Source organism: Puma concolor, chromosome E1, assembly GCF_028749965.1.
Source record: "Puma concolor isolate L17-30 chromosome E1, mPumCon1.1.hap2, whole genome shotgun sequence".
Classification (NCBI taxonomy): domain Eukaryota; kingdom Metazoa; phylum Chordata; class Mammalia; order Carnivora; family Felidae; genus Puma; species Puma concolor.
The window spans coordinates 13,011,780-13,039,450 of NC_141680.1; the positions used below are offsets into that span (position 1 = coordinate 13,011,780).

Consider the following 27,671-nt stretch of genomic DNA (forward strand, 5'->3'; position numbering starts at 1 on the left):
TCAGAAGAGGGATTATTCAGAACTCAAAAATCCAGGGGTGGATCTAAGAGCCTCAAAGAAGCCTGTCTGGAATCTTTTTTCGCTCAATAGATCAGCTCTGGTTTCCTCCCCTCTTAGGTGGCTCAGCCACATAGGGGCAAAGAGGTCCCCAGGGGCCCCAGGGAGCTAGAGCTCCTTTTCCAGATTATCCAGCCAAAGTCCTAGGGTCAGTTCTCATTGGCTGACTTCAATCACATGTCTCTCCTCAACCAATCACAGTAAAGCTCACAGCCAGGCCTGGGTGGCTTGCTCACCTCGGGCCCTGGGGATGGTCCCAGCCTCCGAGAAGAAGCACGTGGCAGAGAGGTGGGGGTTTGGGTGGGCGGGTCCCCCAAGAGAAAGGTCCCCAGAAGAGGGGCCCCAACCACGGGAGGACGTGGACCACCGATGCCTCTAAAGTCTGGTAGCCGGGACAGAAACGGCCCGATGCCCAGAAGACGCCGGATGAGCGTGGCCCAGAGTCACGGGCTCTACCTCCCTGGCCTCCATTAGTGCGTTCTCCTGCCGGCTGCAGCTCCATGGAAGGCAGAGAGGAGGGGCCGGGGTGACCAGGGCGAGTGTCAGAGCCTGTGCAAGAGGGGAATAAGTCAGCCAGGCTGAGCGGATCAATGCCTGCTTCCTGACGGGTGGGAGGGACTCAGTGTCCTGTTTGCAGGGCCGCCGCCCGTCGCTGAAGTTCTGCTTTCCTCAAATCAATGCTGCAGGGTCAGCCGGGGGCCCGACCGGCGTGTGGCTGCGAGGGCGCAGGGTAGTCACTTCCTTGACCTCCCTGGCAGGCATCATCACCCCTCCCTAGCGCCCCAGAGGAAGGGCCACCTGTCTTGGCTTGCACACCTCTGCACACGAGCAGCTCACAACCACCCCAGGCGATCCCTTCCTTTGACCTGTCTGGGCATCATGTCTTCCTCTGCCAACGGGAGTGGCATCTATCTGCTTAGAAACTGGAGTAATAACACCATGGTCCTTCGTAATAAGTTCACGCAGGTGGGCATTTAACCCAAAGCATAGCGCAGGCCAAATGTATAGTCAGTGGCAGCCATTGTTACCATCATTGTTATTGTCATTTTGTCTTGGGGACTAAAGGCACTGAGGGAGGAGACTGAGCTGAAGGTAGGACTCCCAGGTCCAGGCTCTGCTCTGCTGCTCACTGCCCAGGTGGTCGGGGCTCTCTCCTCCCTTGGCCCCAGCAGAATGCAATCCTGTGCCTCTTGACTTCCAGTCAAGGGCTTTATGCATCCCACAAGAAATGCATATCCTGGATCAGCTAGGCACAGGTCTCTCTCCCTTCTCAGGGGTTGCAGTGAGAGGCAGGGTGAGCCCTGGACCCTGGCCACCTGCCTGGAGGAGGAGGCAAGGCTTCTGCTGAGAGCCAACCTGTGATTGTCTGGGTCTTTCCATCCTGTGTCCATTCATTCTCATTTTGCAGGCACTTACTGCACACCCACCGTGTGCCAGGCCCTGGGCCGTGAACGCTCCAGGCAGACATAGTCCCTGCCCTCGTGAACTGACAAGCCTCGGAGGAGACCAGTAGTAAACAAGAAGTCTCAGAGAGTGGCCAGACACGAAGAAGGTAAAACGGGGGATGGTGGTAAACGGGGGATGGGAGACTCTGGTGGGCCTCCCCCGAGCTGCCTCTGAAGGAAGAGCGGCTTGGGGAAGGGAGCCTAGGGACAGAATCAAGCTGGTGGGTGGCATCCAAGAGCCCGGCTGGCTGGCTGGTGTGTCTGGAACCGGGAAGCCGTGGAGCGTAGGTGAGGTGCGGGTGGCAGGTCGTGGGCCTCTGGGGCTTTGGTTCTCACACCTGCCCTGGGCAGGGTTAAACGAGGCAGGCTGTGAGCCCATTTTATGTTTCAAGAGTCTCCTGACGTGGGGCTCAGGGCTGGGCCGAGGTCTAGGTGTGGCAGGAGAAAGCTGGGTAGGCTCCTGGGAGGAGGCAGCCCCCAGGAGGATTCTGGGGAGCCCTGGTGCAGCTGTACTGGTGAGGGACAGTCTGTTTTTCACATCTCAACCAATGATCAATTTATGCCTGACGCAAATGCATCGGCGTTGGTATATGAAGACGTGAATATTTAAAGAAATGGCAGTTCTGCGCCTGCTGCCCACCCCGACCAGCAAACCCCAGCCTGGGGGGGGTGCCTCCCGCTCTCGTCACCCCCTTCCATGGCTTTGTGGCCTTGGAATCGACCTCACCTCTCTGGGTCTCACTTTCCTTAAATGAAGGAGTGATTCCAGATGGGCCGGGAGGCTCTTTGGCCTCCTGGCTGTGGCTCTGAGGATGCTGAGATGAGCAAATATTAGTTGAACAGCTATTACGTGCCACGCCCCAGGTGGGGAGGGACTGCCCCACTCCTCAGAAAGAAAACACTTCAGATTGAGGGAAAGCCGGGAACACTCAAAGCGTGTTACCTATGTTGCTAAAACTCCTACTGTGTGCAGGGCACTGAACTCCCGTTCATCTCGTTGGCTTCTCTCACGGCCGTGTGACAGGGGCTTATTTTACAGAGACCTCAGCAAGGGCTGTGTCCACATCTCTATGCAGCCCTGCTTGGCCCCCTTCAACCCTAGAGGGAGGCATGATCCCCACCCCCTACGGGCAGTGCCCTTGTAGGGCCATGGGACGCTCTGCCTACAGACCAGGAAGCCTTGGAGCCAGGTATGTGAGCTGGTTAGAGCAAGACCCCCACATGTCCCTGTCCCTCTGTGCCTTGGTCCCTGCATCTGGAACATGGTTGTGTTCACCAAAGGGAGGCTGGTGCCCCAAATTGCCCAGCAAATGCCTGGGTGTCAGGGTGCTAACAGCTGCTTCTAGGATATGATTAAGAACTGAATTCCATTCCAGCAGGTAGGGGGGTGGGATAGGGGAGCCTAAAAGCAGTGGCCTGGGGAGTCGGGCTTTCACCTTTGCTGGATATTCTTTGCCTTGCCGGAAGTCCTGGGGCAAAAGACACCTGCTGTCTCTGTGAAATGGGTCTGATAATGGCTCTGGGGGAGGCCTGGGGCCCAGGGATAAGACCTGGCTTGGTGAGGATCTAGGTGGGGACTCTGTGTAGGGAACATTCTAGGGTTGCAGATACCTTGGGAGTTACCCTTGTCCCAGGAACTGTCAGAATCCTAGGCACAGAGGTGCCCCAAGGTGTTCCTGTCCATTCCCCAGCTATGACGTTTGGATGGAACTATCTCCCAGCTGAGGGGCATCCGGGGTCCTCTGGGGACCCGCGGCGGAGCCTGGGAGGAGTGCCTTGGGGCCGGTTCCTCCTGGGGCGGGACTGTGGCCTCTCTGTCTTCCGGGAAACTGGGCGGGGGACGGTGGGGAGCTGAATCAATTCCCTCCTGGGTCGCTTGGAGGGAGAAGGAGGAAAAGTTTCCTGAGAGCTTTTGGTCCTCTGGGAGGCTGGTCTCTGAGGAGGAGGAGAAAACCAGGACACGGTGTACCAGTTAGGGGCAGAGTGGGGCATGGGGCTGGACTCTCTTGGGGTGGCCCTTCTCTCCACTGCAGCCCTTAGCAGCTGTCAAGGCAAGGGGGCAGGGGCTCTTGTTCTGGGGACAGATCGGGCCCTGAGTCCTGGTACTACCTTCAACAGCCCCCTGACAGACAATGGGCCTCCCTGTGCCTCGACTCCTTTACTTGTAAAATAGGGCCAGTGAGTGTATTTACCCTGTTGCAGTGACAGCAAAATAATTCCAGCCAGGTCTTTAGCACAGAGCCTCACACGTCTTGAGTGCTCACTCAGTGTTAGCTGTTTCACCCAGCCAGGAGCCGTATCAACTGTTGAGGTATATTTTACACGCATTTAATCCTCACTGCGGCTCCATGAGGCAGGAATGGTTACTCTCCCCACTTGATGACAGGGATAGTGAGGCACGGAGAGATGAAATGACTTGCCTCCACAGCTGGTCAATAGAGTTGGCGGAATCCAAACCCTGGACAGCCTGAGGTCGGTGAGTTCTCTGGGTGGGTTGGGCCAGGTGGTACCTACCAGCTGCCAGCGGCCTGGAGCCTGGGGCTGGGAGCCTGGGGCTGGTGGGGCCTGCAGACCGCTCTGTCTCAGCCGCCAGCAATCTGGGCGGTGGCCAGAGAGCCATCCTCCTTGGTTAGAATCCTGCAGCCAGTCTCCCTGCTGTGCAGACACATAATTATATTTCACATTAAAGGGGAAGCTGGAAGCCAAGGGGGCCAGGAAGCCCTTTGAGGCTTGTGCTCCGGGCACAGACCTGCCTCCTTGGCCCAATTCTGTGGCCCCAAGGCTGAACAAGGGGTCAGACTGGTGATAAAATGGGGTCTTCCTGGGCCAAGGCCCAGTCGGGCAGGTCTGTCTGCCAGGATGAAAGGCCTGGGCCCGGCGGGAGGCTGAGAGATCTGAGGCCCAGACAATAGGCCCCAGGAGGCTGGGAGGGTAGGGCGAGTGGGGACAGGCTGGGAAGAGAGCCTGAGCCTTGCTGGGGTGGCAAGAGAAGAGGGTCACATGGGGGTCAAGTCAGCAGAGAGAGAGAGAGAGAGAGAGAGAGAGAGGGAGTAGGGGGGAGGAGCACGGAGGAGAAAGGAGATGGGAGAAGCCAAACAGAGCACAAGATGGGGAGGAGAGAGATGCTATTAAAGAGGGGGAAACGATGTATGTATATGAGTGTGCATAGAGTGTATGCCTGGTGTGCAAAAAGAAAGGATTCCATGGGAATGATGTACAAGCTAGGATCTGTGTGCACGTATGCACACGTGCAGATACCCCCCTGCATGCACACGTGTGAGTGTGTATGCACCTGTGCACTTGGAACCATCATGCATGTCAGGACATGCATTTTGCATGCTTGTATGCTGGCACCTGAGCTGTGTACCAGGCTGTGTGGACGCGTGTGTGCAAGATTCCCTTGCCTGTCTGTGCGCTGGCCATGCACCTGTGTGTGCGCGTGTCCCTGGAGGACATGCCTCTGTGTGTGTGTGTGTGTGTGTGTGTGTGTGTGTGTGTGTGTGTGTGTCTGTGTGTCTGTGTGTGCGCGCGCGCGCCCCATTGCGCAAGTGGCTGGCGGTGTGTGTGTGGGGGGCGGCCCGGGGCTGGGGGCGCTCTGGGCCAGGCTAGGGCCCGGGTGGGCGGGGGCAGCGGCGGCGCGGCGCGGGGCGGGCGTGCTCTCGGCGGAGAGTTAGAGGAGTTGCCGAGCCCGGTTCTGGTGGCAGCGGGGCGCGGAGCTGGGTGCGCGCCGAGCCTCTGCCTCCCGCCGCCTCCTCGCCCTCCATTCCGCTCTCCCCGCCTTCCCCGGGCCTTGCCGCTGCCATCGCCTCCCTGGGAACGGTAGCCGGGGGCGAGGGGCTGGCGCGGCCGGAGCGGGCGGGGAGGCGCGGGGCGCCGGGGCGTAGAGGCGAGCGCGCCCGGCCCTGCCCGGGATCAGATAACAGCCGGCGGGGGAGGGGGTGGGCCGGCCGCGCTCCCAGCCGGACGGAGGGAGGGACGCCAGCCGCGCCGGCCAGAGCGAGCGCCCCGCGGCCGGGGGCGCCGTCCAGGCGCGCGCCCCCGACCCGTGGCTGAACCGGGGAGATCGGCGCCCCTCACTGACGCGCCCCTTGGCATGGAGCGCCCCCGGGGGCTGCCCTGAGGCGGCGGCGGCGATGCAGCCAGCGCGGCGGCTGCCGGGGCCAGGAACGGCCGCCCGGAGCTCGGAGGACGCGGAGCGCGCCGCGCCCGGGGCACTGACCGAGGTAAGTGCGCGGCCGCCCGGCGCCCGGCCCCCCGGGGACCCGACTCCGGCATCCCGAAGGCCCCCTCCCCGGCCCGGAGCGAGCACGAGGTGGTGCTGCAACAGGGAAGGTGGGGCGGGAGGTTTTTTTCTTCCTCTCGTTTCTGTTTTTTTTTCCTCCCTTGGTGAGCCATCGGAGGAAATGCTGACTGCGAGCTTTTCTTCCCCTGCCATGTCTCCGGCTACTGCCACCAGGGAACTTTGCTCCTTGCTAACCTTCGTCCTGGGGGCGCTCCGGGAAACTTTGAGGCGCCCTCGGCCCCCCTCTGGCCAACTCGCACATGGGGGCTCGGGAGGGAGCGTGGGGAGGCACTTTCGCGCGTGGCATCAATCCTATGCGTGACCTTCCCGGAGACCCCGGGATTAAAGTGGGGGTGCAGAGGGGGTGCAGTCTACCAGCGGCCCGAAAATGCCTCCTGGCCCTAGATCTGCGGGTCCTCGGAGTCCTTTCTCTCTCCCACCTCCCGTGCTCTAATGGAGTAAAAATATTCTGGAAATGGTGTTTTCCGCTAGCCAGCCGCCAACTCCAGCCGCACCTTTTTGCTTTTAGAAGTCGGCCTTGATCGCAGAGGCGATGACCCCTCAGCTGAGAAGCCCTCAGGGTTTCATGGCAGGAGTGGCTCCTAGGTGCTCACCTCTGCTCCTGATGCCCTATGGGGAAGCGACGTGGGGAACCAGGGGGCTCACTGGAGTGGCACCTGGGGTGGGGAGCTCCTGTGTGTGTGTGGGGGGGTGCTTCACATGGGAGTTGAGGCCCCAGTGCATGTCTCTGCTGCCGGTCCTGATTGAGTGTGCACTGGTCATGTGAATATTTTAAAACCTGTGTTTAGAATGGGAGGTCACAGGAAAGTGTTTCTTTAGAGATGGTCTTCTGTTTTGGGAGGTTCTCCTGGCCCCTCACCCTGCTGCCCATTTCGTAGGGGGCGTACCCATCTGGGAGTGCTGCACTGCCTGTGATCTGTTCTACTTTATTCTTTGCTCCCTGTGCCCAGGTTGGAGCCCTGGGGTAAAGTGCTGGGGACCTCCTGCCCCTGCCCCCATACCCACCTCCCGGAACCCAGGTTCACAGGCTCTGTCTTCCAGGAGCACGGAGGTGCCCATATGCCGCTGAAATCAGTAGCCACCTCTGGAAGGTAGAACCTACAAGGCGTTAGCCTCGGGCCTTATCCCTGACCCCGTCCCTTAGGTGCCGAGTAAGGCCAGTCCAGCTGCCTCGCCGTGACCCCAGGCTCACTTTCTGCTAGGTTGTTCCTTTGTGGCCCCTCACCGGGGACTTCCTCCCTAGTCCGCTGCCATATGGCCGGAGGGTTAGGGAGGAGGTCCCAGTCTTGGGCCCACTGGAGGCTTATGGTCTTTTTTTTTTGTGAAGTCCCCGCTCCTCTGTTCTCAGAAAATCACCCCACTCCTCGTGCTCAGAGCCCAAAGAGAATCTTCAGTAAAGTCTGCCATCAGCTTTCTGGGGGTCCCTTCTCTCCGGCCAGGGGACTGGAGGTTGGCAGCTCTAAGAAGGAGATGTTGGACGGGATCCCTTCAGGTGGGGTCAAGACTCCTTAGGGGCAATAGGGTGCAAGGAGGAGGGACTTGCTTGAGCATTCCCGGGGACAAGAACGGGCGCTCCAGTGTGCCAGATGACAGGGGTCCCCTCTTCTCCACTGGTGCGCTGCTGAATGCATATAGGTAGGGGGTGCTCTGTAAATGCTGGGTGTTGGCGCAGCTCTGGGTTTATTGGCCCGCCCCTGGACCTCTGTCCCCATCATGGCCACCTGCCCCGTTAGGCCCCTGTAGGGCTTCCAGGCTGCTCAGGAAGGGATGTGGTGGAGGCTGCTGCCCAATCCAGGGATGTTCAGTGAGCTGTGCTGTGCTGCGAGAAAGATATGCCCAGAGAGGGGCAAGGTCTTGCCCAAAGCCACACAGCGAGTCAGGGGTTTGAGCAGAATCATCTAGCTCTTCCCAGGCCAGGGGGCTGCCCCTGTCAAGCTTCTTGTCCCAGGGCCACAGTGTCCCTCCCCTCAAGTCTTCCTGAAGCAGAACGAGGTAACATTGGTGGCCCTGCAGCAGTGAAATAATAGTGACAACAATGAAGACAGTAATAACAGTAACAATGACAGCAGTTCCCTGCAGTTATGCGGTACGGGGACGGGTTCTGCTTGTGAACAGTTCCCTCTGGTGCCCTGGGCCACAGTTGGCAGCACCGGGCATGGCACCCGGCGGCCTTGGCACACGTCTGGGGCAGAAGCAACTGCGTCGTCACTCCCGGCAACCCCTGCGGCCCTCGCCCAGCCCCAGGCTGAAGGCTGCTGGTGCTCCCTCAGAGCCCACCCGATGGCCACTTTTGGTCTCGCTGCCTCTTGGCTCTGGGCTGGGCCATCCTTCCGACAGGTGCACCTGGTGTGCGGTGCTGGGCCCCCGCCAGGGCTTTGCTGTGAGTGACACATGGGCACACCTGCCCCTCCCCTGGGGCCTGCAGCTGGAGCCCTGCCATAGGCTGGCACAGAGAAGAGGCTGAGAGGGAGGCAGCTCGTGGGCAGCAGGAGGGTGGAGGCTGGGCCGGCCACTCCAAGGTGTGGTGGGTGTGGGCTCGGGCCCACAGGCTGGCTGTACCAGGGGAATTGGCTGCGTGATAGGAAGACAGCAAAGGCCGAAGATAAAAGAAAGAAAGCCGGCTTGAAACTGGGCCGCAGGCGGGGCAGGGAGGTTGGAGGCTTCAGAGGAGCCTTGGGGGTAGGGTGGGGGGCGGGGCTGGACCGAGGCAGGCGGATTTTCCAGAGGAGCCGGGGCGCAGGCGGGACTGGAGCCCTCGCCGGGCACTGGCCGAGGGCCCAGCACTCTGCCACCTGATTTAATTTCCTAATGGTCTGCCAGTACCTAGGGTGGCATTAGCTCCATTGTACAGACAGGAGATCTGAGGCCCAAGGAGGCACCGGGAGGGACTGGAACCTGTGTCCCTCTGGTCCAGAGCCCTGGCGTTCTCCCGGGGACGGAGTTGCACCCTCCTCTATTCCCCAGACACCCTGCCCGGCTGCGTTTGTGTGCCAGGCTGGCTGCAGAGTGCCTGCTCGCCATCCCAGTGCCCAGGTGGCGGTATCCCTGGGACCTAGGGAAGGCCTGGCGTGCCCTGTAAATGTTTGGTGGGTCTGTGTCTAGGCTGCTTTCTCTGGCCGCAGAGGCCTCGCTGTGATGATGGGAGCTGTGGCGGGCCGTGAGCTCTAGTGGTGGAGACCCTGGCACCCTCAGCCGTGGTCCCGGTGTAGTGCCCGGCACACAGGAGATGCTTAATAAACTGGTGGTGAATGAATGGAGACCCAGCCCCTTCCCTCGAGAATCTCACTGTTTGGGAGGAGGTTTCAGGGCACACAGCCAAGGTGAGCGGGGCTGAGTCACTTCTCCTCGTGGTCTTCAGTTTATCATCCGTGAAGTGGGATCAAAGTCGCAGCTGGGGGGACCCCTGAGAACACCTGGGAGTGGGGGAGGAGAAACGTGAGCTTCTGTGTGTGCTTCTGGGCAGGGGGGATCTGAGCAGAAGTGGGGGTGTGGAAAGGGAGCTGCACGAAGGAGGGGAACGTGGCACCAGAGCCTTGAGAATCTGTCATTCCAGTGCAGCCTGTCCTTGGACATGTGGGGAAACTGAGGCCCAGAGAGGCTAAGTGGTTTGCTGCAGCGGGAGAGGGCCTCAGACACAGGCCTCCTGCTCCTGCTGTGTGTCTTGTACCCCCTCCCGTTCTCCACCCCTTCTCTCCACCCACCCCCCCGACGTTCCATAGCGCAGGTCTTCCTGCCCAGCTGCTGAAGTGGCAGCTGCAGAGGCAGCGTGAGGCTGAGGGGACCTTGGGGACCCCTGGTCCAGCCCCCTAATTGGCCTTTGGCCCTGTAACATCAGACAGAGTTCCATTTGCATGGCCAGATAGGAGCGGGGGCCCCTTTCTCAGTGATCCCGGGGAGCAGGTCTACCCCGGCTGTGCATTGGTGCTGCCCCAGAGTCAGTGGGAGCAGCCTCCTGGATCCTGCCAGGGACCCGTCCCCCTTCAACCAGCCTGGACTGAGCACTCCCACCACTTGGGCAACTGAAGCCTCCCCCTCCTTCCATCATCTGTGGTCTGGGTCTCTTTGGGGGACTCAGGCTTGGGGAAGGGCCAGGGAACAAAGATAAAGCCTTCAGAGTGGCCATGCTTGCTTGAGTACCTACTGTGTACTTGACACACTCTGGGTGCTGTCGTCTTGGTCTTGGGCTCAGGATCCTCCCGTGTCCCCCCGCCCCCCCTTTTGCCCTCAACTCAGAATAAAAGCCACACTCCTCACTGTGGTCCACAGGGCCCTGCACAGTCTGGTACTACCCTCTCTGCCCCCCACTGTCTCCCTCTCCTCAGGCCGCCCTGCCTTTCTCCTTGCTGTGCCTCCAACACCTGAGGCCTGCTCCTGCCCCAGGCCATTTGCACTTGCTGCTCCCTCTGCTTGAAACACTCTTCCCCAGATCCCCACAAAGCCTCCTCCTTCACCACCTTCAGGTCTTGTCCAAAGACCACCTCCTCCATGACGCCTCTCCTGGATGACACCATGGGCTCCCTTTGCCCACATTCCCTCTCTTGCTTTTTTCGACACGTCAAATTTAATGCCATCCACCATGTTATGTTTTATTTGCTTATCTTGTTTATTGTCTGTCTCCCCCACTGGGATATAAGTGCCTTAAGTGCAGAGGTTTGGGTCTTATTTGTTCCCAGCTACGTCTACGTCCCCAGCACCTACAGCACTACCCTGTGTGTAGTAGATGCTCGATAAACATGTGGGGAATGAATGGGTTGGTTCCTCCATGTGCGGTGCTTGATAGATAGTGTGCTCAGTAGCAGTGGTAGCCACAATTATCATCCCATTCTGCAGATCAGAAAACCGAGCTTCGGAGAAGTGACATCACTGTCCCCAAACTGAGGAGCTTGTCGGGGGCAGAGCCAGCTTTCAGACCTCTCCTCTGAGCCCTTGGCCTGCCATCTGTCTGTGAGGGGGAGAGAAGTGGCATTTATTTCAGGCCCCAACTCTGCGTTGAGCTCTTTCTGTCTGTGACCTTATCTGCTTCAAGCTCTGAACCTTGCCGTGTTCCCGGCCTTTGGCTTGCTTGCAGCTTAAGGCGTCCCCCATCCCCACCCTGTGAGGGGCAGAAACCGCATTCCCGTTGCAGATCTAAGCAAACTGAGGTGCAGAGGGTCAGGGCCGCTCGGTCCTCAGCGCTTCTCTTCACGTTTATAAATCTTTGGGCCTTCAGTAGAATGTGTGGAGGCCAGCTGCAGGGGCTGGGGGTGGCAGAGGGGACAGTGTCTCCATTTCTTGCCCAATTAAGCACTTTCACATGCCCATCGGCCTTTTGTTTTGTGTCGGTGTGTTTTACCTCCTCTGCACAGTCTCTGTTTTTGAGCACCACACCCAGGTTGAAACATTTTATGTTTCAAGATTGGCCATTACCAACTTTAGCAGCCTTCCAGCTGTAAAAAGAACCTATAAGCCTTCTAGCTGGCAAAGCACAGCCCCTTGGCTCCCCCAGGTCACCCCATCGCCTCTGCCAACCTAAGGCTTACACTCCTTCTGTGGATGTGCAGACAGGTTCCCGAGGGGCCGGGCCTCGGCCAGGGCTGCTCAGCAACCCCAGGTGCCCAGCGGCCGTTTAGCCAGATGTGCCCCAGGGCAGGGCACTGTCTCCTGAGGCCCACCCTCCGGGCAGAAAAGGGATCAGGTCATAATGAAAACCAGAGCTATCTCCAGATTGCCTGTGACGGTCATCAGCCTCTGACCTGTGAGTGGGTGTCCTGGGGGAAGGGTGAATATGACATCCCAAGGTGGGAGTGGGCCGGCTGAGGCCAGAGAGGGACAGCCCCAGCCAGAGGTGGTGAAATGTCTCAGAAGCAAGGTGGGGGGTCGTGGTCGAGACTCTCTGCCCCCTAGAGCCTCCTTGCAGCTGTTCTGAGACTTACTTAGGAGAGCTGGGGCGGGGAGGAGGGAGCGTGTAGAGATAGGGAAGTCCTGAGCTCTGTGTGTGTGTGTGTGTGTGTGTGTGTGCGTGCGCGCGCGCGCGCGCGCGTGTGAGTGTGTGTGTGTGTGTGTGTGTGTGTGTGTATGTGTGCGTGTGTGATGGAGACTCTGAGAGGCTGAGGGCAAGAGAGGTCAGGGAGGGGCTGTGCGGCCCCCACCTCCTGCCCACCTCCCTCTCCTTCCAGCTGCAGCCTGAGCCCCCTGAGCTGGCGGCTGCAGCCCTGCAATTCTCCAGCACTTAAAGCAAAAATAAATCACTGCCAGCAGCTGGCGTTCTGGGTGGTAGCAGCCGCCTGCCTCCTGCCCCCGACCCTATGCCTCTGGGCTCTTGGTTCCGGGCCAAGGCCAGGCCAGGCTTCCACTCGGGCCTGTGGGGGCCTGAGGAGGACTGGGGATGGCCGGGGGGAGCTGGCCCCATCCCTTCACGCCCCATTCCTTCACGGGACTAGAGCTTGGTAAGGCCCAGAGAGTGTGAGGCCTGTCTGGGTCACGTGGAGGGCAGAGGTGGATGCAGGGCGTGGGGATCTGGGGGCAGGTAGGGAGCTCAAAAGTGGGGTTTCCTAGCGGCCTTGACTGTGGCCTCGTGGAAGCAGGGTGTGACAGGACCTGGGAATCCCGGTGCCACCCCATCCCCAGGACCAGCCCCTGGCATCCCTTTTCTCCCAGGCCCCTCCCTTCCCTTCTCGGAGAGGTCTCACCGGTCAAGTATTAGTGTGCAGGCTCTGGGGATGTCAGGATTTCAGCGCCATTCATGCTTTCCACGATTAGCTCTTGAGTGAGGACGGTGAGCTGTGCCCTGTGCCTTGGGATCGCGGCTGATGTCTTGGTGGGTGGAAGAGGATAAAAGAAACAAGCGAACAAACACATAAGGAAGCATAGACTTTGTCATGCCTTTTTTTTTTTTTTCCATGAATCATTATCGTTTTTAATTATCAGAGTGTTACATGCTCATGGTAAAGTATTAAACAAGCGTAGGGATAGAAAGTGAATCTCTCCTTCTCAGACTCTGTCTTCCGCCTCACCCCAGCCCAAAGCTTTATGTTCTTGAGGTGACCATTATTAGAGAACTTTCTGGATTGTCTGAGTGCTTACGCAAACATGTGAATGTAGTTACATAAACATCCAACATCTATAGTTCCCTTTCCCCTTTCTTCCTTTCTTGCTTTCTGTTTTTTTTCTTTTCCCCCGTGGGATCATTCCACACGCACTGTCCCTGCTGGTGCCCCAGGGCTCCAGACCCAGGGACTTCATCCTTTCTCCTTTGATGGGCATTGGCTTGAGGGCTGAGTCACAGAGTCCAGATCATAGAGTCTTAGCTGTGGAGCCTTTGAATATCCAGAGCCACCCAAGCGTACGGGTCATGGATTCTTTGAGTTGGGAAGTTGTAACCTCTTTGAGACCGGGATTACAGAGTTGCAGAATTGGCGCATCTTAGCCGTGGGAGAGGTGCCGAATCCTGGACGGGGTACCTCCTTCCTCAGACCTCTCTGGGAGCATGCTCCATCCCCAGAGATTCTGGTTCGGAGGGTCTGGGGTAGAGCCTGGGAACCTGCACTTTTCAATCTTCCGAACCTCGGAGCCCCCAGCCCAGCCCCCTTCGGTCCCCATGCCACTGCGAAGCTCCCTGCCCCGGGGCAGATCCCACCCCCTCTGGGCCTTAGTGACCCACAGCTCATGCACCACGGGGAAGGTGCTCGCTGCCCTGCCGTCGTTTACTTCTTCATGGTCTTCAGAGCTGCGGTGGGGGGAAGGGCCTCTGGGGAACCGGTCACCCCCGATTCATCTCTGAGCTTCTCCATCTCAGGTGTCTGCCACCTGCTTGGCGAGCCCATCATTCCCATAACCTGGTTTGAGCCTGAATCTGAAAGACACTGCCCGCCTCGGTCCACTGAGGGCCCCTGGTGGAGAGGATCTGCTAGCCTAAGTGCGAGAGGGGTGTGAATCACCCCCACTGCTCCTGTACCGCAAGTCTCAGTTTCCTCATTTACGAAATGGGTGTGGACACCAGGCCCACATCTGGGCACCCACTTTTTCATCCCTCTTGGCTTTGGCTCTGCGGTCAAGGCAGGGCAGGGCAGGGCAGGGCAGTTTCCTCTCTCTCTCTGCTCCCCCGCCCTCTGCCATTCGGGCCGGAGGCTCAACCGTGCCCATATTCTTGGCCTGCTGAGCTTCAAGCTGTCGGCAGCACCTGCCTGGCTGGGGCGGCCAGGCCCCCTCCTGGGCCCTGGGGAGCCTTCAGGACCACTGGAAGGGGTGCCCCCAGCAGACCCTGGGGCAGCTACGGAATGGTCCAGCCCCTCCCTGGGGGCTGCATAATGAGGAGCCCCTGGCTGCCTTCCTCCTTTCCTCTGTGGACCCTGCCAGCCGCAGCCTCACAGGCACCCCTGGGGCCTGGCCCTCATCCTGAAGCAGATGCCCTAGTTCTGAAGCTCCAGGGCCAGGTGACCAGGCTTTGGGCCCTGTCCCGACCCAGCTACCTTCCTGGTGGTCGCAGGACCAGCCGTGGCTGGGCAGGCTCCAGGGGTCCTCTGGACCAGCGATCCGAGCCAGTGGTATCAGTTTCTTCATCTGTGAAATGGGAACACTAGGGAAAATGGGTTGAATGAACACATACACTTGAAATTGTGTCCGGGTGGTGGAAGGAGCACGGAGGCAGCAGTCCAGGGGGGACAATCAGCCAGGTCCCAGAAAGGAAAACAGACGCAGGGACAGTGGGGAGCAAACTGCACCCTGTATTAGTTTCCCGTGGCTGCCATAACAGATTACCACAAACAGAGTGGCTTAGAACGACACAGATTTATTATATCCCAATTCTGGGGGCCAGAAGTCTGAAATCAAGAGGTCGGCAGACTTGCTTCCTGCTGAGGCTCTGAGGGAGAATCATTCCATGCCTCTCTCCCAGCTTCTGTAGCTGACACCAAAACTTGGTGTTCCTTGCCGTATAGACACATCCCTCCAATCTCTGCCCGTTTCTTCACCCAGCCTTCTTCCGTCTGTGTCTTGTCGTGTCCTGTCTGGTCTTCTCTTTTCTTCTCTTCTAAAGACACTTGTCATTGGATGGAGGGCCCATCCTAATCTAGAATGATCTCATCTCCAGATCCTTGGGTTAATTTTATTTGCAAATACCTTTTATCTAAATAATGTCACTTTCACAGGTTCTGGGTGGACATATCTTTTGCGGTGGGGGGGGGGGGCTTTCATTCAACCCACTACACATGGTCAACCTGGATATGCTGTCCTTTCTTTTCTAAGAAACGTATTCTATTTTAGCGATGTATTTTGGAGACATACAGCATTGGGGTTACATGCCTGATCTTTGCTACTGTGCCAGCTGTGTGTCCTTGGACAAATTATTCAGCTGTTCTGTGTCTCAGTTTGCTCATTGGCAAAATGGGGCTATTAGGGTCCTTTGTCCATTAGGCTGTTGGGAGCAGTCAGATGAAACACGTAGCCCTGGGATGGGGTGTGTGTGTGACACCTTTTGTTAGTATACCAACCAGTGAAATGGTTTTAAAATCTAGCTGGCGTTTCCCATGCGAGGCTGAGTTTCCATTTAGTCAGCCCGCCTCATTCTGATACGCTTCTGTGTCTCCGCCCACCCCTGGGCTGTTCCTGCCCGGACTTAGGTCCCCGTGCCTGGGTTGCCCAAGCCAAACGTTCCAGAAATGGCCCTGTGGGGTTAGAGGGCCTGTGCCTCTGTGACGTCGAGAGCCGTCACTGCCGTGCCCTCCTCCGGGTCATCCCGGCGACCTCACCTCTCGGCAGAGCTGAGCGAGCCTGCGCCCTCACACCCACGGCCGCCAGCGTCGCTGGCCACCCAGCCCCTGCCAGTCCTGGCTGTGACGGTGGCCCTTGCACTTCCGTTGCTTGTTCTGGAGTCAGGTGGGGCAGCTCTTTACATCCAGACACCTTCCCATAGCTTTTCTGGCCGCAGCCAGCTCCTGCAAGGACCTTGTTTTCCTGACCTTCATCCTTCCCCCAGGCTCAGGTCACTGGGAGTCAGGTGGCATGCCCCTGCCCTTTCTCATCGCAGTGGGTCTTCGTGACTAACGCCAGGGACAGGAAGCGGCTGCCTCGTCTTGCGGATGCCCAAACGGAGTCTCAGAGAGGCCGCGCGCAGCCCATCGTGTCTCTCAACAGCCCAGTCTGCGCCCGGAGCCCGAGGGGTGGGCTCCTCAGGGGTCTGGGTTTCCCTGAGAGCTCGAAGTTGCCAGAGGGAGGGGGCTGGGTTTTATTCCCGCCGTCGCCCCTGCTTCGGACCACCATGGCCGAGCCGCTGCGATGCCCTGGCCTGATGCCACGTGGCCAGGAGAGCCTGGGTGTCCTCAGCCCCTCCCTTGGCTTCCGGTGGCCGTCAGGACGTTTTGGGGGCTTTAGCAAAATGCATGCCCTGGTGGTGAAATCAGCAGCCCGTGGTGGTACTGGGTGCCTTTATTTCTCAGGAAGTGACGTGACGTTTCGCTGAGACTTGGCACCCAAAAATAATAATGAAAATGACTGTTTACCCAGTGTCTTCTGGTGCCAGGTGCTGTGCTCAGTGCTTTCCCGAACATTATCTCATTTAATTCTCAAAACGTCCTGGCCAGGCGGGGCGTAGGGCTTGAGAGAGGAGCTACTGAGGGACACAGGTGGCCAAAACAGCGTGTGAACCCAGATTGACAGGCCCTATGAGCGGGCCTCAGTTTCTCTCCAAAGGCATGAAAGCCACAGGCCCTGCCGTGTTCTCCCCCGAGGGGACAGAGATGCCCTGGCCAAGGATCCGGGAAATGCGATGTTGGGCAGGAGCCAGGTCGGCCTGGATTCCAATGGGGCTGTCGCCCTCTGCTAGCTGTGTGTCTTGAGGCAAGCAGCTTCACCTCTCTGAGCCTCACTCCCTTACTCTGAGAAATGGGGCTAAGTCTATACCCCGTTTAAACTGCGATCGTGTGTGCCAAGTGTTAGCACTATTATAGAGCTCTAGACGATGGAGGGCTCCCAGAGTTCTGTCCATTTTGCAGGGGGAGAAATTGAAGCCCCAAGAGGGAGGGACCGGCAGAGCTGATGCCCACATTGAATGACCTGCTGTCCTCTGTCCCCTGAGACCTTGGCCACCGAACACGGCGTCCGTCCAATCTCCCTCATTCTTACCGCCACAGGACTAGAGCAGAAAGGTCATCGCTTGAGCACCTACTGTGTGTTGGGAGGCTCATGCAGGGGAAAGATTTAGGTCGAGGTCTTGCTAAAGCTCTCAGGGTCGGGGTTCCTCCCCTTCATCCATTTCTCACGTCTGTTTATTGGTCCCACGTCCCTGGAGCCCCAACCCCACCCACAGCTGAGTTCTGTGGGTCTGTGGATATGGTGTGGGGGCACAGCACACTGCCTGTAGACCTGGCCACGAATGTTATTTGATGCCCCGGGACGTGATGGCAGCCGCTCTGGTGCCTGGGCAGACAGAGGAGCCGTTGATCACTTCTTCCTTCACTCACTGATTCCTTTAATTATGGACTTAAATTAACGCAACGCCTGAGGAGAAGTTTCTGCAGAGGACGGGGGGATGGCAGAGCAGAGAAGGCACCCTAAGGAGGTGTCTCTACACCAGTGCCTCCCAGGGTGAGTTTCCAGCCAGTGGAGACCTTAGAGAGTCCTTCAGACTCTCCTTCAGAGAGGCCATCCCTGGGGCCCTGGGCAGGGCCTGGGGCAGAGAGGCTTCTTGCCACCTGCCTCTTGGGCACACCCTGACCCTCCTAGACACCAGGGAGAAAGACGTAAGGGACACGAACCCCTGAGTCTGTTGCTTGGGGTGGCCAGTTAGCCCCACCTCACTCCAGGTGCTGCTTCTCGGCTTACACTGCTGATCCCAGGCCTGTCCCCTTCCTGCCTGTTCCGGAACCTTTTCCCTCAGTTCTGGGGCCCTGCCCTTCACTTCAAGGTCCTGGACCCTTAGCTGACAGTGTGGCCTCCTCTTTCACTGAGAAAATCAAAGAAGAGAACTTCTACTGGCTCCCACCACAGCCACCCATGTCCTGGCACCTGTGCCCCTCAGCGTGCCTTCTTCTCTTTCCTGCGGATGGAATGATCTCCTGCCTTGCCCACTGGGCCCCCACCCCTCGCACCTACCCAAGATCATCACTGTGGTGAGTCTCCCTGTCTCTGCTAGACACTTCTCTACACTCTGCACCTGTTTCTTCCAAAGGTGGGCATTAAGGGTTCACCGTAGGCCAGCACTTTCTGCAAGTACCAGGACTCTCCGGGGAACAAAACAAAGCCCTGACAACACCCATTCATTGTCAAAACTCCCAGCAAACTAGGACTAGAGGGGAACTTTCCTGCCTTGATAAAGACTATCTACAAAAAAACCCTATAGCTAACATCATATTTAATGACGGGAGACTTTAAGCTTTCCCACTTAGATCAGGTACAAGGCAAGGATGTCCCCTCTCACCACTCCTTCTTAGCATTATACTGGAAGTGCTTGCTAATGCAATTAGGCGAGAAAAGGAAATAAAAGACATACAAACTGGGAAGAAAGATAAAAGTGTCTTTGTTCACAGATGACATGATTGTCTATGTAGGAACGTCTGAAAGAATTGACAAAAAACAAATAAGCCCTGGAGCAAATAAGCAATTTTAGCAATGTTGCAGGATACAAGGTTAATATACAAAAGTCAATTGCTTTCTTATATACCAGCAACGAACAAATGGAATTTGAGATTAAAAACAATACCGTTGATATTAGCACTCCCTGGAATGAAGTGCTTAGGTTCAAGTCTAACAAGATACATGCAAGATCTTTAAGAGGGAAACTCCAACACTCTGATGAAGGAAATCAAAGAAGAACTAAATAAATGGAGAGATATTCCATGTTTATGGATAGGAAGACTCAATATTGCCAAGATGTTAGTTCTTCCCTGTCTGATCTATAGACTCAATGGAATCCCGATCAAAATACGAGTTAATTTATGAATATCAACAAACTGATTAAAGTCATATGGAGAGACAAAAGACTCAGATGAGCCCAACATACTATTGAAGAAGAACAAAGTCAGAGGACTGACACCACGTGACTTCAAGACTTGCTATAAAGCTACAGGTATCAAGACAGTGTGGTATTGACACAGGAATAGACAAATGGATCAAAGGAGAACCCAGAAATGGACCCCTATAAGTATTGTCAACCAGCTCTGACAATGGAGCAAAGATAGTCTTTTCAACAAAAGGGGCTGGAAGAGCTGGACATTCATAAGAAAAAAAAAAAAAAACCTAGACATAGACGTTGCACCCTTCATAAAAGTTAACTCATATTGGATCATAGATCTAAATGTAAAATGCAGAAGTATTAAACTCCTGGCAGATAACATAGAAGAAAACCTAGATGGCCTTGGATCTGGTGATGCCTTTTTAGCCACACCAAAGACACGATCCGTGAATGAAATGATTGACAAGCCGGACTTCATTAAAATTAAGAACTTCTGCTCTGGGAAAGGCAGTATTAAGACAATTAGAAGACAAGCCATGGACTTGGGGAAAATATTTGCAAAAGACACATTTGATAAAAGGCTGTTATCCAAAATATACAAAGAAGTCTTACAACTCAACAATAGGAAGCAAGCAACCTAATTGGAAAATGGGTCAAAGACCTGAATGGACGTGTCAGCAAAGAAGATACACGGATGGCAGGTAACATAGGAAAAGACACTCCACGTTATATGTCATCGGGGAAATGCAAATTAAAACAACGAGATGCCACTGCACACCTATTAGAATGGCCCGAATCCAGGATACTGTTGACACCAAATGTAGGCGAGGACACAGAGCAAGAGGAATTGTAATTGCTGGTGGGAATGCAAAAATGGTGCAGCCTCTTTGGAAGACGTTTGGTTCTTAAAAACTGAACATCCTATTACCGTATGATCCAGGAGTCATACTTCTTGGTATTTACCTAACAAAGTCGAGAACTTACATCCACACAGAAACTGCACGCAGATGTTTATAGCAGCTTTAGTCACGATTGCCCAAACTTGGAAGCAACCAAGATGTTCTTCAATAGGTGAATGGATAAATGGTGCATCCAGACAATGGAACCTTATTCAGCAAAAAGAGAGAGAGAGAGAGAGAGAGAGAGAGATCAAGCCATGAAAAGATACGGAGGACTTTAAGTGCAGATTTACTAAGTGAAAGAAGCCAGTCTGGAAAAGCTATATGCTGTAGGATTCCAACTATGTAACATTCTGGAAAAGGCAAAACCATGGAGACAATAAAAAGGTCAGTGGTTGCCGGGCGTGGAGAAGCGGAGATGAATAGGTAGAGCACAGAGGATTTTTAGACAGTGAGACTATTCTGTATGATGCCGTAATGATGGATACAAGTCATTACACATTTGTCCAAAACCATAGAAAGTACAACGCCAGAGGTTAGCCTTAAGGTAAACTGTGGACTTTGGGTGATTATGATGTGTCAGTTTAAGTTCACCAATTGTAACAAATGTACCACTTTAGTGAGTGATGTTGACAGTGGGGGAGGCTGTGCATGTGTAGACTCAGGGGGTATATGAGAAATCTCTGTACCTTCCCCTCAATTTTGGTGTAAACCTAGAACACCTCTACAAAATAGTCTTGGAAAACGAGTAGTCTTGGATGCCAACCCCCTGCCCTCACATGTCAAGGGGCAACTGAGCATAGATTTCTGAATAAGTGACCGTAGAATACATGGGAGGGAAGGGGACATCTGATCGGAGACCTTCATGGAGTCAGGGAGGAGCCAGGAGCATATCGGAGGGAAGCGGGCCCGGGGAGAGGCCAAAGGTAGGTGGTGTTCCCCCATCGGGGTCAGGGACTGGTGTGGAGAACAGACATCACGGCTGGAGCAGCGTGAGTAAGGAGGGGGCCTTGCAGGTGGCCCGGAGGCCATGCAGTGCTCTGCTATTGTTTCCTTCTTTCTTGCAACAGCAAGCGTTTCTTTCCCACTGTCTGGGCCGTGGCCGTGGCCCCGCTGAGTGGGTGTGAGGAGTTAGCCTTGCATCTGTCAGGCTTTAGTTGGGTTCAAATCCCTTTCATGTGACTCCTCAAAAAAAAATATTTTTTGAGGCGAAATTCACATGACATAAAATTAACCATTGAGAGCGAGCCATTCGGTGGCATCTAATACATTCACAATGGTGTGCAAATGTACCTCTCATCCTGTTCCAAAACGTTTTCATCACAAGACAAAACCCTGTACGCATCAAATAATCACCCCCCACCCTCCAACCCGCACTCTCCATGCCCCCATCCCCTGGCAGCCACTGCTTTCTGCATCTGTGTATTTACCGATTCTGGACATTCACATACGTGGAATCATCCAACTTGTGGCCTTTTGTGTCTGGCTGCTTTTGCTTGGCAGAGTGTTTCTGAGGCTCATCCAGACTTCAGTGTGGCTCAGTACTTGATGGTTTTTAGGGCTGAATGATAGTCCATGGGTGAATGTACCACATTTTGGTCGTCCTTGGGCAGTTGATGGGTGTCGGGGCAGTTTCCACCTTTGGCTGTTGTGAGTCGTGCTGCTGGGAACAGTCATGTACATGGTCATGTGTGAACATTGGTTTTCAGTTCTCTTGGGTCCATACTTAGGAGTGAACTGCTGGGTCATATGGCAACCCTGTGTTTAAGTTTCTGAGGATATATTATCTTCCGCCACTAAAAGCACGCTCTCTTGACCGCCCCCTCCCCTTTGGCTTCTGCTCATTTCTCTGCTCCCTGTAACTACAGAACTCCTCACTGCGTGTGTCCCCAGTCGCTTTCCCCAATTTCTCCTCTTGGCCTTTGCCCCTGATCTTTGTACCTATGGTGGCAGTACAAACTGCTCAGGTCCAGGTCACCTGGGTCCCCCTTGGTCACCTCCAGAGTTCGTCTGGCTCACCGTCAGCACCGTCTGGGCCCGGGGCCCTGGCTCCCCCTGGGAAGGTCTGCGTGGCTCGACATCCGCCCCAGCGCCTTGAGGTGCACTCACTGGGGTGCCCTCTCCTCCCCGCCAACCCCGGGCCTCAGCCAGCTCTCGGTCTCATCTCTCATCCAGGCCTGCCCTCCACTTCCAGGCTCAGCCCCCTCCCTGCCCAGCAGCATCTCCCCTGCGAGCTCTTACCTTCCCCTGATCCTCTGCCCCCTCCCCGGGCGGCAGGCGACCTCCCACGACTCCCAGCAGGGCTTCAGGTGGCCAGCGGGTTGGGGGAACTGAGCCACGGCTTGGCCTTCTGGCAGGACTGCTTCCTGGCTCCGCCGCTGTGGCCTGGACTCCTCATCTGAACGGTGGATGCAGGCATCCAGCTGTCCACCTCCTAGGACTGTCCTTACGGTGAAGCAAGACAATCAGTGGAGGGTGCCCGGTGTGTGGCCTGCATGGGGGTGGGGTGGGCTTTCTGAAGCGGCTTCCTATCCTGTCTTTCTTCCTGAGCTGCAGCAACTTCTACAGGAAGCGGTCCAGGCATGCCACAGAGCTTTGTTGACCCTCAGTTTCCCCATGTGTAAAGTGGGAATAATAAGCTACCCACTAGAGGTCCTGGCAGGGCTCTGTGTCTAGGAGTTCCCACAAGTTCGGCACACAGTGGGCGCTCAACCTGTGTCTGCTTGGGGGTCACGGACGAGTGTGCTCAGCAGTGCCCAGCCTGGCAGGCAGGGCTCCTCAGGGAAGGGGGGCCCTGCCTGCTACAGTGGGGATGGAAAGGCAGGAAGGGGACAGATGCCACCTCCTGATAGGACCCCCCTCTACCCCTCCCTCCCGAGACTGCAGCTGCTTGAGGCGGAGGCACAGACCCAGCTGATCCCCCACCCCCTCATCAGCCTGTCAGCACTGAGGATCCGGCAGGAGCCCCCCACCGGGGCTGTGCCTGGCGGCTGGATTTGGAGGGCGTCCAAGCCACCTGGCTCCCCTTGGCCTGGGGATGCTGGTACTGTTGCGAGTGGAGGGTTTCATGGTCCCCTGCCCTCCTCTCTGTTTCCCGTCCTCACAACCCAGGAGTCCAGGCACATGGGGTTAGCGTGAACCAGCCGTGTTCACAGGGCCAGGCCCGTGGTGATGAGTCCCGTTTGGGGACAGTGTAGACGGATGTGGTCTGTAGAGACAGGTGGAAAGCCATTGGAGATGGGGGTGCGTGGCTCCGTGTGTGTGGTGGTCGTGCAGGGGCCCTGACCGTGGAGAGGGCGTGCACCCGAGTTCTGTGAGCAGGTGGGAGAGATGTGTGTGTCCTGGCCAGTGAAGTGGATGTGGCCCGACGGCACAGGTGGGGAGGGCGGCACGGGCGGGTGTGGGGAGTATACATGGGTTGGTCCCCCCGCCTCCCCTTTCCCTGACCCTCGGTACCTTCTGCCCCTCTTGCCCAGCCCACCGCTCTCTGGGGAGGGGCTGAGGCTGCTTCTAGGCCGGGGCTGGATTTGTAAGTCATTATTGTGTCCCTTGACATCACTCTAACACCCCGTTCCCTGCACCAAGGTGCCCGTGTCTCCCCAGTTCCCAGGTTCTCCGGCTCACCTGTCACCTGCCCTCCACCTGCAGCCGGAGGGAAAGTGCAGGCTCCTGGGTCTCTGGAAAGGACGTTTACTGGAGGCTTCTGCTGCTTCAGAGTTTTATGGGTGCTTTCACAAGATAACCGTGGAAATGCTGTCCTCTTGGTATCCCCAGTTACAAAGGAGGACGTGAGGCGCAGAGAGGTTTGAGGGATTTTCTGGGCCCCCAGGTGCTCCTCTGAGCCCGGGTCCAGGGGTCTGGCTCTGGCTGACGGAGCAGCCCTCCGAAGCCCAGCTTCAGGGTCCCACACAGTCTGTCCTTATGTCACTGGCTGTTCCCGGGGCTGGCCCCGCCCGCTGCTGCCCTTCCCTGTGCACACAGAGCCCGTGCAGCGCCTTGCCCTTGTGCAAGGCCTCGGGTGTTTTTGCTTTCTTGCTCACAGGGCCAGCACTCTCTGCAGGCCATCGATCTGGTGTTGGGGGCCTCTAATGTCCTTCTGGGGGCCTGGGGCCCCTGTCTGGGCTGAGCTACCGCCACCACTAGGCAGAGGGAGGCCAGGGGATCCCAGGCTATGAGGGCCCCTCCACACTTTTCTTCAACAACTGATTGCCGAGTGCCCGGTCTGTGTCAGGCGCCAGGCTTTTCTCAGTGTCCCCACTTTACAGATGAGGCCCCAGAGGCCTGGAATGCACAGTTCAGCCCCCCAAGTGTGAAGCCAGCCCCTGTGCCCCTTCTGTCCTGCCCCCACACTGAGGGCCCTTCTTTGGCAGAAGGATCCTTCTTCAAGCTGGGGCTGGGGCACTGAGGGCGCTAATGGTCACCAGTGCGGGCCTCTCTTGCCGCCCCATGGGCTGGAGCAGAGAGAGGAGTCCAGATCTGGGCTGTGACTCACATGAAGTCTCCAGTGTTCTCAGGCCACCTCCCCAAGCCTCAGTTTCTCCCCTGTAAAATTACAATATCTACCTCGTAGGACTCTCGTATAGCTTAAACAAGGAAATCTTTGTCCTTGGGGACAAGGTGTGGTATATAGTGCATGCTTAGTAAACATAAAAGCTTAAATTGTAGATTGTTGTTGTTCTGAACGCGGACACGGAGCCCTTGTACTGTGCCCGGCCCCGTGCTGGGTGACCAGAAGGTCGGCTTGAGGCAGGGGTGGTAGGGGTGCCTGGTGCGGTCAGGGCTGTGACAGAGAAAAACCCAGGGGGCTGCAGAGGGTTAGGGGTGGCTCCAAACCCAGCCTGGGAGCCTGAAGAAGAAGCCACAGGTCAGCCAGGAGGTGGACACCCTGCGGGTTAGGGGGACAGCCTGGGCCAAGGCATGTAGGGGTACGGCCTGCTGGGAGTTCAGTGTGGCCAGAGATAAACTGTCAGATAAACTGTCAATTCATTTTCTTTCCAAAAACTCTTTCCTGGCCCTGCTGGGGTCATAGAAAAGGGGTGCCTGAAAGTGCTTGAGGACCCCCGGAGCTGGCAGGCCTGGACAGAGACCACGAACACACAGTGTGGTCAGCGCTGGGATCCACGGGCCTCTTCCCTCCGTATCCCCGGGGCCTGGCACCCAAATGCACCTGCTGCTGATCATGTTGACATGTTAATAATATTTCTCTGTGCCAGGCACGGTTCTTTTTTTATGAACTCATTCATCATCACAGCAATCACGTCGTCTCACCCCTATGTTACAGATGGGGAAACCGAACACGGTTGAACACGGTTGAACAGTGCTCAGTTCAACAGTGCTTGAACACGGTTGGTGCTCAGGCAAGGATTGTGGACTGGTCCAGGGAGAGGAGAAAGGTGTTCTGGTTTTGGCTTAGGCAGGGTAAGTCGGGGAGGGGGGCTCTCCTGGCTGGGTCCCCCCAACCCCCCACCCTGTCCCGTTGTGTGGTCCAGGTACAGCCTGCCCTTCTCTGGGCCCTGAGCCCCTGCAGCCAGTCTGGGACACCTTCTGCTCCCCAGCTGGGCCACAGTCCTCTTGTCCCTGGGTCCCTGCCAGGCCTGGCATGGCGGCCTCTCAGGGTCTCTAGAAGGCAGATACTGGCCGGGGGTTGCTCAGAGGTGCCTGCCACCCTGACCTTGGCGTTGAAATGCGAGTGGGGGGCTGGTTGGCTCTCAAGTGCTTGCTGAGGTCAGAGATCAGTGCTGTACACGCCTGGACGTAGTTTGTTCCCACAGTCTCATAGGGAAGGAGTGACATCCTCAGCTGACAGGCAGGGAAACGGAGGCTCAGAGTGGGGAAGCCAGGTGCCCGAGGTACACAACCAGGGAGTCACAGAGTCAGAATTTGAACCCAGAGCTGGCCCACTGCAAAGCTCGTGCAGTCTGTGTTCAGGCAGGTGCGGTACCTCGGGCTTTGCAAATAACGTGAATGCACAGTGGCCACTTGCTGGGTGACCACTGCCTACCGGCCTCATGCTGGCTACCAAGTTCTCACATGTCCACCCCAGCCCTCGGAGGCACTGTCAGTTCCCACCTTATAGATGAGGACACTGAGGCTCAAAGAGGGGGCAGTCTGTCTGGCAGGATTTGGGATTCTAGCCAACTCCGCTCCCAGAGGTCTCAGGAAAATCCAGGGGTTATGGGAGCTCTGGGTTATCCAGAGCTCCCCAGCCCGATGTTGGTGAGGCCTGACCCGTCCGACTGTGTGAGGGTCCCTTCTCTGTGAGGGCGATGACAAGAGGGTAGCGCTGTGATTTGAGTGCCCTTCACGCTTGTCATTGTGTTGACAGCTGGAGCTATACCAGAGCCACCCACCCTGCGCCTCCACTTGGCTTCTGGGAGGCGGGGCTGGGCACTGAGGTAGGGCCACCCCCTGGCAGGTGAGGGGACCCTGCATGGCTGTGGCTTCAGGTAGCAGTGGAGACTGGCTGCCCCCGAGCCATTCTCCTTCTCCTGGGGCTGCTCCCTGGGCACATCAGTGGGGTCTCCCGGGGCAAGGGTTAGAGCACATTATCAGTCAAGGTCACCTGCCTGGCTTCCATTCCTGGCTATGTGACCCTGAGCAAGTCATTGTACTTCTCTGAGCCTTGGTGTCCTTATCTGTAAGACAGGATACCTACGACCTCATAGCGCTGCCCTGGGGCTCCGGGAGGCCAGATGCTGGGATGTAAAGGTACAGGCTCTGGGGCTGCCTGCGGTTTACTTCCCAGCTCTGCCTCTTACAGGCAGTGTGGTTCAGGTTAGTGACTTCACCTCTCCGAACCTTCGTTCTTCATCTGTTAAATGAGGATAATGGCAGAATCTTTCCGGTGGGGCCTTGTCAGGACACAGTGAGGCAGTCAAGGTAAAGCCCCTGTCAATGTGAGCCGAGGTCCTGTGCCACAGGCTCTCAGCATGGGCCCACCGTGAAAGAGTGAAAGAAATCTGGACTTCTCCTGTCTGAGAGCCAGAGTTCCCTTCCCAGAGGCCACCCATGTGGGGCTTTCAGCTCCCGGCTGCCTGCGGGAGCAGATCACCAGCGGTTTCATCCCGTGCACTCGTCTGATGAAATATAAATAGCATGCAATGTTTTCGAGCGAGGCCAGGAAAGCGTCTGTGGGTCGTCCCTCCCGGCCTAGGCAGTGAGGCCGATGAGCTGGCCGTGGGGATGAGAAGGAGATAGGAGCTCGTGAATAAATCATCGCAGGATCTGGGCTAATGGCCCGGCTGTGGGGCGGTGCACGCAATTTGTGCGTTAATTGTCCAGAGAGGGTGACTTCTGTGTGGGCACGGCCCAGGGTCCCCTGGTTTGCAAAGTGCCTCGTGTCTGGGGCGCCCTCTTCTGGGGTGCAGCGAATCTGGGAGAGGGCTCTCCCGGGGTATTTGGCAGTCGGGGTCTGTGGCACCCACCTCGTCCCTTCTTGCTTTCCTCCTAGGTGAGCTCCCAGGACTCTAAAGGGATCTTACACAGGGGATGCTCAGAAAACTGGGCCTGATATGGGTCCTTGGACCCGTGTCTTGGCTCCTGGCAGCCGGCAGCCAGGGCAGGGACTGGGCCTCAGATCCAGTGGGGGTAGGAGATCTGTGAGCAGAAGCTGGGGGCTGGGGGCTGAGCCTCTCCCCATCCGGGCCCTCCACCTCCTTTTCTTTTCCCAACCTCTTTGTGTTCAGTGGTTTGGTTTTTTTTTTTTTTTTCCTTTGAACCAAGGCTGTCCCAGCTTAGCCAGCTCCTGCCCCGTTGCCAAGGTGACCAGACCATCTCTGCCATCCTATGGCCACTGCCAGGGTTGGGCGAGGGACTACAGTGCATGCACATGCACCCAGGCTGAGCACACATGCATGTATGTGCCGCGCCTTGTAAAGCTTAAACGTATACCTACGTGTGTGCAAGGGCAGACACGTAGAGACCCACCCCATGGTGTCCAGCCCCAGCACAAATGTAGGCACAGATCTGTCCTCGTGAAGGCACAGGTCTGTGTCTGTGTGCACACACCGCAGATTGCACAGGCACCCACGTGTTCCTGCCGA

General features: G+C 56.9%; 1 protein-coding gene across 5 annotated transcripts in view; it reads left to right on the top strand.

Annotated features, from left to right (window-relative positions):
• Positions 1-5,151: 5,151 nt before the first annotated feature.
• KCNJ12 (potassium inwardly rectifying channel subfamily J member 12) overlaps positions 5,152-27,671 on the top strand; it is a 44,687-nt gene continuing 22,167 nt past the window's right edge. For 2 of the 5 annotated variants that reach the window (XM_086686250.1, XM_086686245.1), the window contains exon 1: positions 5,152-5,725. The gene's annotated coding sequence lies outside the window, so the exon portion shown is untranslated. Of the gene's footprint in view, positions 5,726-7,864; positions 8,186-27,671 lie in introns of those variants that run through there. The other 3 variants (XM_086686248.1, XM_086686247.1, XM_086686249.1) reach the window with 3 other exon arrangements.